This window comes from Macaca fascicularis, chromosome 1 (assembly GCF_037993035.2).
Source record: "Macaca fascicularis isolate 582-1 chromosome 1, T2T-MFA8v1.1".
NCBI lineage: Eukaryota > Metazoa > Chordata > Mammalia > Primates > Cercopithecidae > Macaca > Macaca fascicularis.
This window is the reverse complement of record NC_088375.1, coordinates 85330466-85349859: the sequence shown is the minus strand read 5'-3', so window position 1 is coordinate 85349859 and position 19394 is coordinate 85330466. Positions and strand designations below refer to the sequence as shown.

Sequence of the window (19394 nt, the reverse complement as noted above, 5' to 3'; positions counted from 1 at the left end):
GGCTAAATATGGAGAAAGAATAAGAGGGGTGTGAGTAGGGTGTCTGGTTAATTAACCTGGAGGACTTGCCCAGGTTGACTTTGCACAGGTAAGGAGAAGTAATACCCTGAAATCTACCTGGAGATCCAAGGGGACCCCCCTCCAGCCTCTCAACCAGTGGAGTAAGTGAAGCTGAGTTCTGAGAGAAGGAAGTTGTGTTCTCATTAAACTAATAGAGGGCCTCCTGGACTAGGGAGGGGATGGGGAGAGGTGGGGAGGGCACCTTTGCCTTTGGATCTAAGGGCATTTATTGTGCCAGGCCTTTGTTTTGTTCCAGCCAGGGCACTCTGGCAAAGGCATCCTGGGAATTTGGCCTGCAAACAGAAAGGGCATTTCCTTGTGTGGGTTTCCTGTTTAGGTCTGCGTAGAAACCCAAAGGATCGCTTGGCCTTATAAATCCTCTAGACATTACTGGTATAGATGCTCTGGCCGGATGCCATGGGAAAATCGCACAGAAATAGAAGAAAGGAGGAAGGCACATTTACTCTCAGGATGCTGGGTGGGTTTCAGGCTCCCCGCCTTCAGATCTATAAACACAGGAGGTTGGGCTAGAGGGGATGATCATTCAGGTCCTCTCCAGCTTTGACAATCTCAGGTTCCATTTTCCTCTCAAGGGTCACCAGGAGCTGGCACTGTGCATCTCAGGCATGGGAGTCAGCTGAGCAGCTCACCAAACAGAAGCACAAAGAAAATTTCAACCCAAAAGTTAGAAAGTTGCCCTGGAATATCCTTTAGGCTCCTTCTCAGAAAGGAGGTGCTTTTGAACTCTGGTATTTCCCAGTCTTTCCTAGATGCTTAGCATACTCCAAAAATCACAGCTGCTAGGTCAGGAGCATTGTGGAGTCTCGTGGAAGGGTTTTGGCACAAAGCAAGTTTGCAGAGCCGGCGGTGAATTAGGTGTTTGTTAGGAGACATCACCCATTTCAGGTTTCTTTTTTTACTTCCTGTTTCCCTCAATTTCTGTATATGTCAAATTGCAGTTTGGCATTCACACTTCTGGTTTAATGGAAGAGGCCATTTTTTTTTCTTAATCTGTGGCTGAATTCAGATTCTCTGCAGACTTCACTTGGAGATTGACCAGACTTTAGGTCAGTTGGGAAAGTCATGGGGCAAAACCAGGATTTCTTATGGAGATTTCCTGTGTCAACCCAAGCTTTGTTGCAGTAAGAACATGCTCATCATCTTCAACAATGCCTCTTGTGTTACCTTATTTTCTCATTTATCCTTATTTGCATCATTTAGAAAATGTGTTATATAGAACCACCTTTTTTGGGAGGCAAATAATAAAATGATATTGAGTAACATTAAATTAATTGCCTGTAGTCGGACAATGCAGCGTTCTAGTAAATTAATTATGATAGACTCACTTATGCAGCAACATTTCTCAAGACAAGATCGCCCCTTTAGAATTCAGCATGGCTGTGTCCTCAGTTCTCTTGGGTGCGAATTGTGGCATTTGTCTCTGAACCTCATACCCTCAAATATGTCCTTACAGATAAACACATCCACAAAGGAAGATCACTTCCAAGGTCCCATTCTGTTATTTCTTTTCCAAATTTTGCTTTCATGTGTCTGAAATACATTCTTCTTTTCTTCCCACCAACTCTGAGCTGTTTCTTCAATAATGAAGTGGGTGGAAGAAGAAGGAACATGATAGGAAGTTCTAAGCTTTCTGGATCAGTGCTCCTTCGAACACTAATCCTGAGAAATATGCTTTAAAAGGGAGTCCTGTGGTCACACAGGGGTGAGAAATGCATGTTTGCACTCTGCTGTGTTAAAAGCTCTGAAAATTCATGCAATAAAGAAACATGTTTGACTTTAGCTCAGCATTTCCCAAACTTACTTGATCAAGAAAGTATCTTTTTATATTATGTGTATAGCAGATACTAACAAATGGAGGAATAAGTGTTCTATGTGACACTTTGAGAAATGCTTCCTGTTGAAAAATAGAGTTCACTGTCTTATATTTAGTACTGGGGAAAATATATGTATTTATAGTATAGTATATGAATATTTATAATATATATGTTGTATATGAATATATTATAGTATATGTTATACAACAAATATAAATATACTTATAGTGATAATAATATAAATAGTACATATAATATATTATATAAAGTTTATAATTTATATTTATATTATAATATTAACATAATCATAATATTAAATATATAATATAATTCTATATTACATTACATAGAATTATGTGTTATATGTTATATAATATAAATATAATGTGTATAATTATAATTTTATTTGTTTATTTTATTATTTTTATTTTTTTTGAGACGGAGTCTTGTTCTGTCACCTAGGCTGGAGTGCACTGGCAGGATCTCTGCTCACTGCAACCTCCACCTTTGGGGTTCAGGCAATCCTCCTGCCTCAGCCTCCTGAGTAGCTGGGACTACAGGTTCCTGCCACCACACCTAGCTAATTTTTTTGTGTTTTTAGTAGAGACGGGGTTTCACCATGCTGCCCAGGCTGGTCTCAAACTCCTGACCTCAAGTGATCTGCCTGCCTCAGCCTCCCAAAATGCTGGGATTACAGGTGTGAACAACCATGCCCAGCCTATAATTATAATTTATATTTACATTTCTAATTTACATTCATAATATTTATATCTCAATATTTGTATTATATATAAAGTGGAGGAATATATATATAACATATGATAAACATTCCCATTACATTTTCATATATACATACTTTATATGTGATATGGTTTGGATCTGTGTCCCCACCCAAATCTCATGTTCAGTTGTAATCCCCCATGTGGGAGGTGGACCTGGTGGGAAGTGTTTAAATCATGGGGGCAGATTTCTCGTGAATGATTTAGCACCATCCCCTTGGTACTGTCCTTGCAATAGTGAGTGACTTCTTTACGAGATCTTGTCATTTAAAGGTGTGTAGCACCTCCTCCCTGTCTCTCTTACTCCTGCTCTGGCCATGTGAAGGGCCTACTTCCTCTTCATCTTCTGCCGTGATTGTAAGTTTCCTGAAGCCTCTCCGGAAATCAAGCAGATGCCAACATCACGCTTCCTTTACAACCTGCAGAATTGTGGCTAATTAAACCTTCTTTTCTTTATAAATTACTCAATCTCAGGTATTTCTTTACAGCAATGCCAGAACAGCCTAACATAATGTATATATACTGTATGTGTGTGCATATCAATAATGTACTGGAAATGTTGCTGCTCTTTTCAGAATTTTCAGGATGAACATAGCTATGAAAAGATCTTTATAGAAAAAACATTAGAAACACATCACCATTTCAATTGTGGCTATCGTTGTTTGGTAGATGACAGGTGAGTCTTTTTTTCTTTCTATTTTTGTTTCCCACAGATCTTCCACAATGAACGTGAATTATCTCTATATTAGATGCAAGAAACAAAATAAATTTTAATTTTTAAAAAGAGTCCATGCACAAGGTTCCTTTCATTTGGTCTTCATGCAGAGAAGCTATCAGATGCATCCTCCTGCTTCCTAGTCATTTATCTGAGCTTGCTTGTGGTTTATGGCATACATCTACTGAGGTCCTGCATGGCTGTTTCTGGAGCACACGCAGCTTCTTCAGTTTTAACAGAAAGTAAAGCAATTACCACATAGTGGGAGGATCAGTAAGTGCAGGAAATGGCCTCATCAAGTCCACCAAACTCAGTTGTTCCTGGATTGTGTGTTCAAGAAGAAACAGATTGTCTATCAGCCAGAATTTTTGGTTGCCACCAATGGAAATCTCAGTTGGAAAGTGGATTTATTGGAAATGTATCATATGGTTCAAGGAATCAGTGCAAGGCTGGAGAACCAGGTGATGAAATTGGATAAAAATCTAGGGAGGCCTCATGACCCAGCACTGTGGGAGGCCAAGGCAGAAGGGTCATTTGAGCTCAGGAGTTCAAGACCAGTCTGGCAACATAGACAGTCCTCATCAGTCAAAAAAAAAAAAAAAAAATGAAAAATTGGCCCGGCATGATGTGCCTGTCGTCCCAGTTACTTAGGTGGCTGAGGCGGGAGGATCATTTAAGTCCCGGGTCGAGGCTGTAGTGAGCTATGACCACACCGCTGCACTCCAGCCGGGGTGGCAAAGCAAGACTGCTTAAAAAAAAAATCAAGGGTGGCAAGGCACAGAGATAGTCTACTTGGCATGCTGCCATTGGTGTTCTCAATGCTGAGCACCTGTCATCATGCTGCTGGGCTCTGGCACCCCTGAACACTCATTGCTGCGCTGCTGCACACTCAACTCCAGCACAGCCATTGCCAAAACCTTCTGCCTCCCCACAGGCTTCCTGTCCTACTGGGGCCACTGATCAGCTGAACCCAGGGTAATATGCTGGTTCCCTAGCTGCTGGGGCAAAGACAGAAGCTCTCTGCCCTCTTTGGCTTCTGAATTAGGAAATGGAGTCCTGCCTCCCTTCTTTTGGATGCTTCTTTCCAAAGGGAAAGGATGTTTAAAGGCTTGGTAGCCAGAATGACCAATAAGCATAACATTTAGGGATTCTGTAAAGGGGCTGCTAGGATCTCGGAGGGGCAGGGGAAAAAGCAGCCCACCATGCTCAGAAGTGATCTCTTTTCCCCAGAGCAACATGCAGCATGGTTTTCTTTCTACTGGGAATCCTGAGATGGGAAATGTTCTGCCAGATTTCTTGATCAGTTGGTTGAAAGTCTGCCCCTCAGAAGAACTGACCACTCTGGATAAAAATTGCACTAAATAACAAAATAAGAATGACCATTTTTTAAAGAACCTGGGAGTCGAGGAATGATGCCCAGCTGGCTGAAAGGGCTGGGGTTTCTCACTCGCTCTGTCAGCCACACGGATTGTCTGTTGGACCCTGACCAGGGGAAATGAAGGGGAAACAGAGCACTTGACGGATTGTTTTTTCCTCTGAAGAACTTTACGGTTTAGGGACGCAGATTAAATAGATTGAGATTATCTTAGAGAAGGGCCCTATAAGTGCAGGGAATGAGAAAGGAGTGAAAAATGTAAACATGGATTTTTTAATTGACTTCCTTATTCGGGAACATCTCTTTCTGCTTGCAAATGTCCAAATGTTGGGGCTGAGTTCAGAGACTAAAAGATGAAATCCAAGGAGAGAGTCAGGGTGGCTGTGGCTGCTGTTAGATTCTTAGACACCAGACACGGACCCTAATCTGGACTGTGTGGGAGAAAACTGGTGGGGTTAACTACTTCAGAGTGTGGAGTCTTTCAGGTAGAACTGGAAATCAATGATTAAGAAATGAGAGGCCAGGCACAGTGGCTCATGCCTGTAATCCTAGCACTTTGGGAGGCCAAGGCAGGTGGATAATTTGAGGTCAGGAGTTCAAGACCAGCCTGGCCAATATGGTGAAACCCCATCTCTACTAAAAATACAAAAAAATTAGCCAGGCATGGTGGTGGGTGCCTGTAATCCCAGCTACTTGGGAGGCTGAAACAGGAGAATCACTTGAACCCAGAGGTTTCACAGTGGAGGTTGCAGTGAACTGAGATTGCACCCCTGCATTCCAGCCTGGGCAACAGAGTGAGACTCCTTCTTAAACAAAAAAGAACAGTAGAACTAATATGGATCTGCTCACCTCAGAATAAGTGAAGTAGAATTTGAGAACCTCACAAAGTTGACCTTATGTAATCTTTGTATTATTATAATTTTCTACAGTGAGTTGCTTCTTGGTTGTCAGGAAATCTGCACAACTTTTTCATCATTGACTGGGGCCTTTTGAGGACTGTCTATACCATAGTCCCCACTTATTGATGGTTTCACTTTCCACAGTTACAGTTACCTCTGGTCAACTGCAGTCCAAAAATATTAAACGGCAGAGCATGGTGCCTCACACCTATAATCCCAGCACTTTGAGAGGTAGAGGCAGGAGCATTGCTTGAGCTCAGGAGTTCAAGACCAGCCTAGGCAATATAGTGAGACCCTGTCTCTACAAATAAAAATTAAAAATAGCCAGTTGTGGTGGTGCATGCTTATAGTCTCAGCTACTCAGGAGGCTGAGGCAAGAGAAGCACTTGAGCCTGGGAGTTCAAGGCTGCAGTGACCTGTGATCACACCACTGCACTCCAGCCTGGACAACAGAGCAAGACCGTGTCTCAACAAACAAACAAACAAAAATCCCAAAAAGATTAAATGGAAAACTCTAGAAATGAGCAATTCGTAAGTTTTAAATTTTGTGCTATTCTGAATAGCATGATGAAATCTCAGGCTGTCCTACTCCATTCCTGCCCAGGATGTGAATCCTACCTTTTTATCTACATGAAATAATTTAGCCATCTTGGTTATCAGATCTAAAAAACATAGTATATGTGACGCTTGATTCTATCTGTGGCTTTGGGCATCCACTGGCAGTCTTGGAATGTATACCTTTCAGATAAGTGGGGGACTGCTGCATATTTTTAGAGAAGGGGTTTCCAAGCTTGGGTACTTCAGTTGGACGAGGATCAGGAATATGCCTCCCAGAAATGCAACCAAGACAACAAACCAAGCACAAGTCTTTGGTATAATGTATTGTAGAATGCATTCTTGCACGGTGGATTGTATTCTTCCTGGGAATATATGCTAGAAAGAGAAGAGCAAATCTTTAGGAACATGAGAATGTGCTACACCTTAGAGAGTGCAGCTGTGTGCAAATACTCAGTTACCTGGAACTGAATCTCAACTAGAACCAAATTTCACTGACATAGACAAAGTTTAATGATCAGTGTGCAAGAACATCTGAGTCACGATGAAGGAAGAAATGATTAAGGACTCATAGGATCTCTTCAACTTGGAAGCCTATCCATTCCTAGGAAATTTGAGACAAACCACATGGTGACTCTCCTGTAACCCCAGCATTTTTCCAGGAAAATCTTTGAAGGAAAAAGGTCACAAAAAGGTAGACCGAGGGAATAGAGTGAAGACAGAGAGGCAAAGTGGAGGGGATATTCCATTTTTCTCTTCACCGTAGAGGCTGTTGATTGGAACAGGAGGTAGGAAGTGACTGGAATTTCTAGTATCCAATATAGGGATAGTGCATTTCACCTTTGGCTGTGTCCCAGGGTGAATAGACAGTGAAAGGGAAGCATAAGCCCTCACGAAAGAGCCTGATACAGCAAAACTGCTATAGGCCAGGGAGGCTGGAGGCAGACAGGGCTGGAGCTCTGTGAGACACTTCAGGTCTCAGGCCTGGGTCCAAGAGATGAGTTTGGACACAGAATGAACATCTTTGTTGTCAGTTATATTAAAACATGGTGTCTGGCCGGGCACAGTGCTGCACGCCTATAGCCCAAGCTACTTGGGAGGCTGAGGTGGGAGGATTGCTTGAGCCTGGGAGTTTGAATCTAGCCTAGGCAACAAAATAAGATCCTGTCTTTAAAAAAAAAAAAAAAAAAAAAAAAAAGATGGTGTCTGTAACCAGATGGCTGTGTTTAATCCTAGCTCTATACCTCTTACTAGCAGTAGGATTTTGGAGAAATTACCTAACCTTTCTGTGCCTCTGTTTATCATTTTTAAAGGGCGATAAGGATATGACCTGCCTCATAAAGTTTTCATGAATGTTAAACACATTAATTCATGTAAAGTGCTTAGCACATAATAAGTGTAACCAAGTAACTGCTCAATAAGCATTAGGCTTCAATGTTATTATAGGTGGTTAGAATATGCCAGAACAAGGGTAACATTTTTCACCTACAAGGCTTGCATGGGACATCCAGGTAAACTTTCATTCAGATTAAGCTCAGAAAATGCCACGGCCATTGCTTTAATCTGACTGAAGTTGATGAAGCATCTCTGTGGTGGAAATATTTAACTTACATCTATAATATTAACAGATTGCTGGTGTTAAAATCTTACTAGTGGCAAATGCTTTGTTTCACTGAAGCATTTCCTAAGCAGTGGCACAACATGGTTGAAATGTGGCCATCCTGGGTCTTAGTTTTAAGAGCCTTAAGGCCGGGCACGGTGGCTCATGCCTGTAATCCCAGTGCTTTGGGGGGCTGAGGAGAGAGGATTGCTTGAGACCAGAAGTTTGAAGCTACAAGGAGCCATGACCATGCCACTGTTCTCCAGCCTGGGTGACAAAGCGAGACCCCGTCTCAAAAAAAAAAAAAGAATCCTTGAAAATGAGTCCTCAGAAATGAGGGGGACTGTAGTGTCTTGCAACATTTCTCACATAGGTGTGTCAGTCACCAGGATTTGGGGACAACTTGAGCATTTTAAAATGTATGTTTTCAGGTCAGGTGTGGTGGCTCATGCCTACAAGTCCCAGCACTTTGGGAGGCTGAGGTGGGAGGATTCCTTGATCCCAGGAGTTTGAGACCAGCCTGGACAACACAGTGGACCCTGTCTCTACAGGAATTTGTTTTAAAAAATTAGCTGGGCATAGTGGTGTGCTCCTGCAGTCCCAGCTACTCAAGAGGCTGAGGCAGGAGGATCGCTTGAACCCAGGAGTTCAAGGCCGCATTGAGCTATGATGGTGCCACTGCACTCCAGCCTGGGTGACAGAGCAAGACCCTGTCTCATAAAAAATAAAGAACTAAATAAGTAAAATTTATGTTTTTATAGAATAAAACATAGTTCCTTAAATTAGTTTTTTTCTCAAACTGCGGCTTGTAGATTTTTTTTTTTTTTCTTTATGAGATGCTGGTGCATTCCTGAAATCTGAGGAATGTTGATATAACAGAAGGGACATGGGCTTTGAAATCAGATGATCCATATTCAAATTCTGCCTTTTCTACGGACTCCATGGGAGAACCTGGGTGAGTCACTCGGCCCCACTGAGCCTCGCCTTTGTCATTTGGAAAATGGTGATAATAGCTACGCACAATCTTGCTATAAAGAGTGCATGCAAATGTAGGGGCTCAGCAAAAGTTACCTCCCATCCTCTCACCCATTTTCTTCTCCCCTAAAGAAAGAGGAGAGGAATTATTCTGCCGTCTTGAATGAAAGCAAAGAGAAACTCAACTGAGATATTCAACAGGTTTGTACTGGAGACTCGATGATTCAGACAGAGGTGTTGTGGTAGGCTGAATAACACCCCCTCAACTCCTAAAGATGTTCACGTCCTCATCACTGGAACCTGTGAATGTTATATGGCAAAAAAAGAATGTTGCAGGTATGAGTAAATTATAGATCTTTCAACAGAGGGATTACCGGTGAGTCCTAAATAAGAGGGAGGAAGAAGAAGATTCCATACAGAGAGAAGAGTAGAAGGCAATGTGGCCAGGGACTCAGAGACTGGAGTGATGTGGCCACAGGCCGAAGAAAGGAGCAGCCACCAGAAGCTGGGAGGAAAGGAAAAAAGCGAATTCTCCCCTAGAGCCTTGGGAGGGGCTCAGCCCTTCCGGCACCTTGATTTAAGCTCCGTGAAACTGACTTCAAGCTTCTGGCCTCCAGAACCATGAAAGAATATATTTGTTTTAGGTTTCCACATTTATGGCAATGTTTTACAGCAGCCATAGGAAACTAATACCGATGGTTGCTCATGACTGCAAAAAAATAATGTTAAGATGGGGTGGAAATGATTGTGCTTAGTGGCAGAAATTTAAGAACTCCCGAGCAAACGTTTTGATTCTGTTGTCTAGTCCTTGGCTCCTAGGCCGACAGGTGTGAAGAAGAGAAAATCCTTTCTAATAGTATAGAGCTTTCACACTGTGGCTTGAAACCTTCAGTGGGCTGTGATTGACGTTTTGTTTGTTTGTTTTTTAAGTGAACTAGAATAGAATAAAAAGCCTGACACTCTATGCTGTTGTCATCATAAACCAAGGGCTTGCCCACTCTTTCCTATGTGAAGCCGTTGCACATGGTCTTCCATGCACTCTCCTTCCTCCTCTTACCACTCTTAGTTAAGTGGCCGCTAACATGCTCCCATGGCATCTTGTGCTTTCGTTATTATGGTCCTTATCACCTTGTAGTACATTATTAGCCACTCATTCAGCGAGTGTGCTTCTGGTCCTACTGTGTCTCAGGCACTTTACTGGGTGCTGGTCCTTTCCAAGTGTCTCCTCCTTGGACAGCCATTTCCCTAAGGAATAAGGTTTTTATTGTTGGGCTGTTTGTTTGTTTGTTTTCTGAGATGGGGTCTCGTTCTGTCGCCGAAGCTGGAATGCAGTGGCATGAACATGGCTTACTCTAACCTTGACCTCCCGGGCTCAAGCAATCCTCACACTTCAGCCCTTCTACCCAAGTAGCTGGGACTACAGGCACACACCACCATGCCTGGCTAATTTTTTAATTTTTTGTAGAGACAGGGTCTCCCTGTGTTGCCCAGGCTGGTCTTGAACTCCTGGGCTCAAGAGATCCTCTTGCCTTGGCCTCCCAAAATGCTGGGATCACAGGAAGGAGCCACAGGGCCTGGCCCAGGAATAATGTTTTAACATCTGTATCTGTAGTGCCGTAGGCAGTGCCTGGCATTCCAAAAGGTGCTTGAATGAGTTGTGGTTTTAGAATTATTCTTTTTTTGTCTGTTTTGTTTTGGTTTTTATTTTTTTGTTTTGTTTTGTTTTGAGATGGAGTCTCGCTCTGTCATCCAGGCTGGAGTGCAGTGGCGCCATCTTGGCTCACTGCAACCTCCCCCTCCCAGGTTCAAGCAATTCTCCTGCCTCAGCCTCCCGAGTAGCTGGGATTACAGGCGCCCACCACCACGCCCAGCTAATTTTTGAATTTTTAGTAGAGAAGGGGTTTCACCGTGTTGGCCAGGTTGGTCTCGAACTCCTGACCTCAGGTGATCCACCCACCTCGGCCTCCCAAAGTGCTGGAGTTACAAGCATGAGCCAACGCTCCTGGCCTAGAATTATTCTTTTAAACAAATTCAAATGGTAGTTGCGGGCAAGTCATCTGCTCTGGCCCTGTTAGGTGTGGGACAAGACATTGCTCTATGGGAACTGGCCTGACAGGTGTAGGTTTTCTAGAAGCATGGTCATAGAAATCCTCTATTTGGGCTTTTAAATTGCAATCGTCCCTTGGTAGAGTTGGACACATTTTCTCTCTTCTCCAGGTCACCCTCCTGCCATAGCATCCTGGAACAGCTAGAGGAGGAATCACTTGACTGATGAAGAAATGGAAGGAGTGCTTTGTGAACATTGGAGGCCGTCCTAATTGCAGGACCAGCTGGAGAAGATAGCCTAAAATAAATTTCAGTCATACAGGAATTTTTAAAAGAAAAGGATATCTTCCTTTCCTAACTTAGGCTCTTCTGCTAACTTATTGTAACATCATCAGGTCCTTAAAACATCAAATATGAGAGCCAAATTATATTCAGCAGTGTCTTAGGCAACAACCACATATGTATAATATAGACGATGATATCATGGCTGACTCAATATAATTACACCTTTGCTCATAAACCCTATCTTTCTTTCTAGGCATTCAAAGCACATGACAGACATTACCTTGTTGCTTTTCCCAGCACACTTGCCAGGTAGACAGGAAGCAAATATCATTATTGTCTTCATCTCATGTAGGTATAGACAGCGTTCCTGGGAACTATTTGCTCAAAGCCCCACTGGCAATAAGAGCTACTGGAAAAAAAAATGGCTAGAGTCCTAATTTAAAAAACAACTTCCTGCTGAGTCAACTTCAGGTCACAATGCTGGGATATTTCTAATTTCAGGCATTCTTAGACGGGGGCACAATGGGTTAGTTATTTTCCTTTATTTGCAGGTGTTTCGGAGGGAGTGAGATAGCAGATATAATCAAATTGATGCAACTATTGGCACTTTCTGAGTGTTCAGCATCTATGGGGAACTTCAGCATCTATTTTCTTTCCAAGATGGCAGTGGCATTACCGAGCATAGCTCAGTGAAGTACGACTGGCAACACAATCTGGAACATCAATATGATTCTACAATGTTTTGCCATTAGAGGCATTTCTACTGTCATTGAAAACATTTAGAGTTGTAGAGGCCTGAGCTCAAGTACCAGCTCTGACATTAACTGGTTAAGTACTTTTGAACAAGCCTTTAATCGCTCTGTTCTCATTTTTCTCATCCATAAAATGGGAACAATATTTACCTTCGTCGAAGACACTAAGGGTAAAAAGAGATCATATATATGTTTCATAAACATTGAAATTCTATAGAAAAACAAAGCATTACAAAGATTAGACCACTTCAATTACAGGCCCTAATACAGGTTATATTTTCTATCAATGGGGACTATTTCCAATGGGTCATCTGTGCAAAAAAGATGTCTTTAAAACTGTAAATTAGGCCGAGCATGATGGCTTATGTCTATAATCCCAGTACTTGGGAGGCCGAGGTGGGCATATCACTTAAGGCCAGGAGTTGAAGACCAGCCTGGCCAACATGATGAAACCCGTCTCTACTAAAAATGCAAAAATTAGGTGGACATGGTGGGCATGCCTGCAATCCCACCTACTTGGGAGGCTGCAGCAGGAGAATAGCTTGAACCAGGGAGGCGGAGGTTGCAGTGAACCAAGATGGCACCCCTGCACTCCAGCCTGGATGACAGAGCAAGACTCTGTTTAAAAAAACAACAACAACAACAACAACAACAAAAACTGTAAATTATTATCTCCCTGGGAAATTAGGAGAAAAGAAAATTAAAAGGAGAAAGGAGGCCTGGGGCTATAGGTCTATCAGAATGTAAGGAATGTGACAAATATGAACCCCGTGCCTATGTGGTGGAATTCAAGTCTATATACAATGTACAGCCCAGGAAGCTTGCAAAGTAAAGCTTTCCTGTGCCTTCTGGAATGTGGACCCTTTGTCCACGATCTACAAGGTAAAGAATTCCATAGGAAGTATATATTTAACTAATTGTAGCCAGAAATTAGATATGGGTAAGCCAGATTCTACTGTGCAATGTTATTGCTTCTTCAACCTAGATACGTGCATACTTTAACCCAAGCTCAAACCCTGAAGATTTGAACTCCTAACCTTTAAAACACGAGGCGGTTACTTTGATCACCAGGCATCCTGGCTCTTGTTTACTAGGACTGGGAGTTCTCCTCAGACAGAGCTCCATTTATTCCACGACCCTAGCAGAATAACACTAAGAAACCCAAAAGCACATCCATTTTGAAATAGTGCCTGTGGCACCAAAAGGATTCTGGAGCTCTGAATCAGTCCCTTACCTCATGGCAAAATTTACAGGCTTGCAGAGTTAAATGAAAATCAGATTGGAATGCAGGGACTTCTATTTTTCTGTAATGACATGTTGTGAGAAGGAAGGCAATTTTCTTGGACATTCCTCTAAAACCAGTGCACTTGCAGTGGCTTTTTTTTTTTTTTTTTTTTGGTTTACAAAACTATTCTAAACAGACCCAGGGCTCACTGCCATCTCCGGGTGCCAGGACTCTGGGCCACAGGGGCCATTTGTCCAGGGAATATAATTAAAATCAGTAATTATTCCTTTCACTTGGCACATGTGAGCCTCTTCTCAAAGCTGTCAGAGAGTGGACTTTAATATCTCATTCTTTCTCTGAAGTAATTTAATGATCACATAAGAAAAATGATTCTCTGAAACTATAATCTTAGAATTTGGCTCCACCTCCAAGTTGAAAGAATTTTGTAAGGAAAGAAAGAGAAAACACTCAAGAAATATGTCTGCTCCTCACATCTGACTGTGAAAAGTCTATATACTATGACCTGAAAAGGAAAGATAAACATAGTCCATGAAATTCTGTGGCAAAAAGGAATGAAAATGTGCTTACGAAAAAAAAACCCAAACTGGAACTGTATTCTCTGCAGGTTTAAAAGCAACCTTTGCCAAAATCTGCTTTCTGGAAACTTTCCTCTAAACCTGGCTGCTACCGTCAGCCTTGGCTGTGGGAGACAGACCTGGAAGACTATGGTTTGGAATATGTGAATGTTAAAAATCAGACATTGTTCCCTTTTCTTTATAACAACAAAAAGTCTTTGGCTTTGGCTATATACATGCTGGGTTTTCTGGTACCACCTTGTTCCTTTTTTCACTAGAGGGATCTTGATATTTTTGTTTGTTTCCTTTTTGACCACTGCTCTCCCCTTTCTTACAATGCCCTTGAGAAGAAGCTAATGGGCTCTGTTTCCATGCTGAAATGAAGAAATGATCGAGCGAGTATGAAATGACGCGTGGAAGGCCACATAGCAAGTTGGAAAAAGACTCTGAATGAGAAACTTGAAATTTCCATGTCCCCCCCAGGTCTGTAAATCCAGTATACTAAGCTAAGTTTTTCTAAGACATTGAGGCCCAAAGATGGCTGTTGAACCACAGGCATGAAGTGTGACTTCAAATCAAGAGTCAACACTACGCGGAGTGACTAGATACAGAATGCTCTAATAAAATAATCATCACCTGCCGGGGCAGAGTTAAGCTTAAAATCATCTTACCGTGGATTATTTGAATTTATAGCATATTACATATAATTCAGATAGAACAGGGTAATGTTCAACCTAATCCCATCTATGAAAAGATTGCAGAACAAACAACAAATATAAAATACATTACAGGAACTGTGTTTCAGTTACATGTCATATGTCACATACATAAGAACAAGAATTAGGAAGCAACAGAATCAATTATTATTGCATCACGGGGAACTATGTTTTCAAGAAGCATAACTACTGAACTTGGAAGTCATTCTCTTTAACAAAAAACAGGTAGTCCATGTAACCTAACATATTACACAGCAGCAGCAGCAACTGAAAAAGCTGTTCCCAGGCAAAGGGCACAAGCCAAAGTCATTTTTGTGGGCTCTTAAGCAGATCTCGCTATGTTTCAGTGGAAGGTAGAATCATTCAAGAGGAAACTGGGAATGTGCAGAGATAGAACCACAGAACATCACAAAGAGCCTTCTTAAAGGAGCAGTGGTGGGCTGAGTGATTGGGAATGCTCTGCAATTAAAGGCATACCTGGTTTAACGTTTTTTTTAAGAGATGAGGCTCTCACTATGTTGCCCAGACTGGTCTTGAACTCCTGGGTTCAAGTGATCCTCTTACCTTGGCCTCCCAAAGTGCTGGGATGCCACCCTGCCCCAGCCTATCTTTGCCATTTTTCTAACAGCATGTGCTCATTTCATGGTCTCTGTGTCACATTTCAGTAATTCTCACAATATTTCAAACTTTTTCATCATTATTATTTCCGTTATACTGATCTGTGATCAGTGATCTTTGATGTTACTGTTGTAATTGTTTTGGAGAGTCATGGGCAGCACCCATATAAGAAGGTGAACTTGATCAATAAATGTGTGTGTTCTGACTGCTCCACCAACCGGCTCCTCCCACTGACTGGCTGTTCCCCCATTTCTCTCTCTCTCCTCAGGGTCCTCCCTATTCCCTGAGATACAGTGATACTAAAATTAGTTCAGTTAATAACCCTACAGTGGCCTCTAAGGGTTCAAGTAAAAGCATTGCACATCTCTCACTTTATTTATTTATTTAATTTTTTTTTCAGACGGACCCTCACTCTGTTGCCCAGGCTGGAGTGCAGTGGCGCGATCTCAGCTCCCTGCAACCTCCGCCTCCCAGTTCAAGTGATTCTCCTGCCTCAGCCTCCTGAGTAGCTGGTATTACAGGCATGAGCCACCACACCCACCTAATTTTTGTATTTTTAGTAGAGACAGGGTTTCACCATGTTGGCCAAGCTGGTCTCGAACTCCTGGCCTCAGATGATCTGCCCACCTCAGCCTCCCAAGGTGCTGGGATTACAAGTGTGAGTCACCACACCCTGCTCACTTTATTTAATTTATTTTTTGAGCCAGGGCCTTGCTCTGTCACCTAGGCTGGTATGCAGTGGTGCCATCTCAGCTCACTGCAACCTCTGTCTCCAGGGTTTAAGCAATCCTCCCACCTCAGCCTGCTGAGTAGCTGGGATTACAGGCAAGCACCACCATGCCTGGCTAATATTTGTATTTTTTGGTAGAGACAGGGTTTTGCCATGTTGCCCAGGCTGGTCTCGAACTCCTGGTTTCAAGCATTCTGCCCGCCTCGGCTTCCCAAAGTACTGGGATTATAGGCACATCTCTCATTTTAAATAAAAAACTAGCAATGATTATGCTTAGTGAGGAAGGTATGTTGAAAGCTGAGATAGACTGAAAGCTAGTCCTCTTGTGCCAAACAGTTAGGAAAGCTGTGAATGCAAAGGAAAAGTTCTTGAAGGAAATTAAAAGCATCTCTCCATGGGACACATGAATAAGAAAATGAAACAGTCTTAATGCTGAAATAGAGAAAGTTTTAGTGGTCTGGGTAGATCAAACCAGCCATAACATTTCCTTAGGCCAAAACCCAATCCAGAACAAGGCCCTAATGCACTTTAATTCTCTGAAGGCTGAGAGAGGTGAGGAAGCTACAGAAAAAAATGTTTGAAGCTAGCAGAGGTTGGTTCATGAGGTTTAAGGAAAAAAGCTGTCTTAATAACATGAAAGCAAGTAGTGATGGAGAAGCTGCAGCAAGTGGCACAGAAGATCTAGCTGAGATAATTAATGAACAATAGATTTTCTACATAGATGAAACCTTTTCTATTGGAAGATAATGCCATCTAGAACTTTCATAGCTAGAGAGAAGTCAATGCCTGGCTTCAAAGCTTCAAAGGACAGTCCGATTGTTTTGTTAGGGGCTAATGCAGCTAGTGACTTTAAGTTGAAGCCAATGCTCATTTACCATTCTGCAAGTTCCAGGGCTCTTAAGAATTATGTGAAATCTACTCTGCCTGTGCTCTACAAATGGAACAGCAGAGCCAGGATGACAGAACATTTCTTTACAGCACAGTTTACTGAATAGTTTAAGCCCACCATTGAGAACTACTGCTCAGAGAAAAAGATTCCTTTCAAAATATACCTGCTCATTGATAATGCACCCAGTCATCCAAGAACTCTGATGGAGCTATACAGGAGATTAATGTTTTAAGCAAACACAACATCCATCCTGCAGCTCATGCATGGAGGTGTAATTTTGGCTTTCAAGTCTTATTGTTTAAGAAATACATGGTTTTTTTCTTTCTTTTTTTTGAGATGAAATTTTGCTCTTGTTGCCCAGGCTGGAGTGCAATGGCACGATCTTGGCTCACTGCCACCTCTGCCTCCTGGTTCAAGTGATTCTCCTGCTTCAGCCTCTCAAGTAGCTGATATTACAGGTGCCTACCACCACGCCTGGCTAATTTTGTATTTTTAGTGGAGATGGAGTTTCACCATGTTGGCCAGGCTGGTCTTGAACTCCTGACCTCAGGTGATCCACCCACCTCGGCCTCCCAAAGTGCTCGGATTACAGGCATGAGCCATTGCACGCAGCCAATAAATACATTTTGTAAGGCTATAGTGACCATAAATAGTGATTTCTCTGATAGATCTGGGCACAGTCAGTTGAAAGCCTTCTGGAAAGGATTCACTATTCTAGATGCCATTGAGAACATTCATGATTCATGGGAGAACATATCCATGTTAACAGGAGTTTGGAAGAAGTTGATTCCAACCCTCATAGATGACTTTGAGGAAGTCACTGCAGATGTGGTAGAAAGTGTAAGAGAACTAGAATTAGCAGTGGAGCCTGAAGATGTGACTGAATTGCTGCAATCTCATAATAAAAGTTTAATGGATGAGAAGTTGCCTCTTACAGATGAGCAAAGAAAGTGGTTTCTTGAGATGGAAACTACTCCTGATGAAGACACTGTGAATATTATTGAAATGATAACAAAAGATTTAAAATATTATGTAAACTCAGTTGTTAAAGCAGCAGCAGGGTTTGAGAGATTTACTTCAATTTTGAAAGAAGTTCTACTGTGAGTAAATGCCATCAAATAGCTTTGCATGCTACAGAGAAATCTTTCATGAAAAGAAGAGTCAATTGATGCAGCAAACCTCATTGTCTTACTTTAAGAAATGGTCGCATTTTGAAGAGAAGGTGGAGCGGGGGGCTCCTCTATTCCAGGGACTCTAAACCAAAAAGCATCAGAGTTTGAGAAGCCAGCAGCTCACGGTTCGGCTGAAGTTAGGAATGGGAGGCAGCCGCCAAGTGCATGGGGTTGGGGGTGTCCTGGTCTTTGGCTTCTCAACTCTGTCTTTCGACAGAGAACATGTTACGACTTTTCAGAAATAGGAAGGTTTGTTGATTTCTCACAGTTTCAGGAATCTGATGATACAGATGAAGATTCGGGCCCTACCACTAAGAAAATTTGATCATCTCCCCTAGAAGCTAAAAATAAGGCGATCTGGAAAGAATTCACAGGAAGATAGTGAGGACTCAGAAGAAAAAGATCTGAAGACCAAGAAGGATGACTTTCACTCAGCAGAGGATAATGAAGATGAAAACGAAGATCATAAAAATGTACACCAGCACAGCAGGCAGCATCTAAAGCAGCTTCTGAACAGAGGGAGACGCTCACGGAAGATGTGGGCGTGAGGAAGAACAAGAAGAGGATGAGGCACCCTTCCAGGAGAATTCCGGCAGCAATGAAGATTTCCTAATGGAAGATGATGACGATAGTGACTAAGGCAATTCAAAAAAGAAAAACAAAAAGATGGTTAAGAAGTCCAAACCTAAGAGAAAAGCAAAGAAAATGTTCAAACGCAGACTAAAGGCTACAGTGATGCCAAGTCCAGTGAAAGGCAAGGGAATGTGGGTCGCCCCACAGCTTCAAAGCCATCAAAGGAAAGGACTCCTTCTCCCAAGGAAGACAAGGAACCAGAAAGCCCGCCAGAAAAGAAAACATCTACAAGCCCCCACCCAAGAAATCTGGGGATGAAGGCATCTGGGGAGGCTTAAAAGTGATGATGGTTTGGGGAGAGCTTTTAAGAAAAGGAGAGGAGAGTAGAGGAAGAGAGGAGAGAAGAAAGGAGAAAGAAAAGAAAGAAAAAAGAAAAAGTAAAGGAGAAAAGAGAGGGAGAAAAAAAGAACCTACTTAAGATAGAACATGGTTTTGTCTACGGCTTGACCCATGGGCTTTCAGTGCTTTTTTCCATTTGTTGAAAGTAATGCTTCTCTCTTTTAAAAATAAAACAATTGTATGTTTAATTGTTTAAGTTACCTTTTTGTCTATTGGTCTCTTTGCCAGTGCCCCCACCCCCAACCCCAGCTGCCCTTTCCCAATGAAAGCTACGTCAAATTAATCATGGATTGACTGCTTCGTTTTTTTATTTTTAATGGAAGGTATACCACAGTTGTAAAGCAGTAAGATTTGAGATGAACACTATGGAAAATTTGCTTTTTGCTAAACAATAGCAAGTTGAATAGTAATCAAAAAACATAGAAAGATTTTAGTTCAAAATGATTGCTTCTTCCTCTACTTGGACTTTAAAAAAATCAGTTGTCATCTAATATGAGTTTATTTGTCTATGTACACAAGTATAAATGTCTAAAAAAATCATGACTTTAAACTTCCACTGATGAGGCAGGTAAAAGATAAAGATGAATTCTGAACTGTTAAAAAAAAATGGTCACAGCCACC

The 19394-nt window shown here is 42.0% G+C and overlaps 1 pseudogene; it reads left to right on the top strand.

Annotated features, from left to right (window-relative positions):
• Positions 1-16003: 16003 nt before the first annotated feature.
• LOC102123573 (nuclear ubiquitous casein and cyclin-dependent kinase substrate 1 pseudogene) lies at positions 16004-19067 on the top strand (annotated as a pseudogene).
• The last annotated feature ends 327 nt before the right edge of the window (positions 19068-19394 follow it).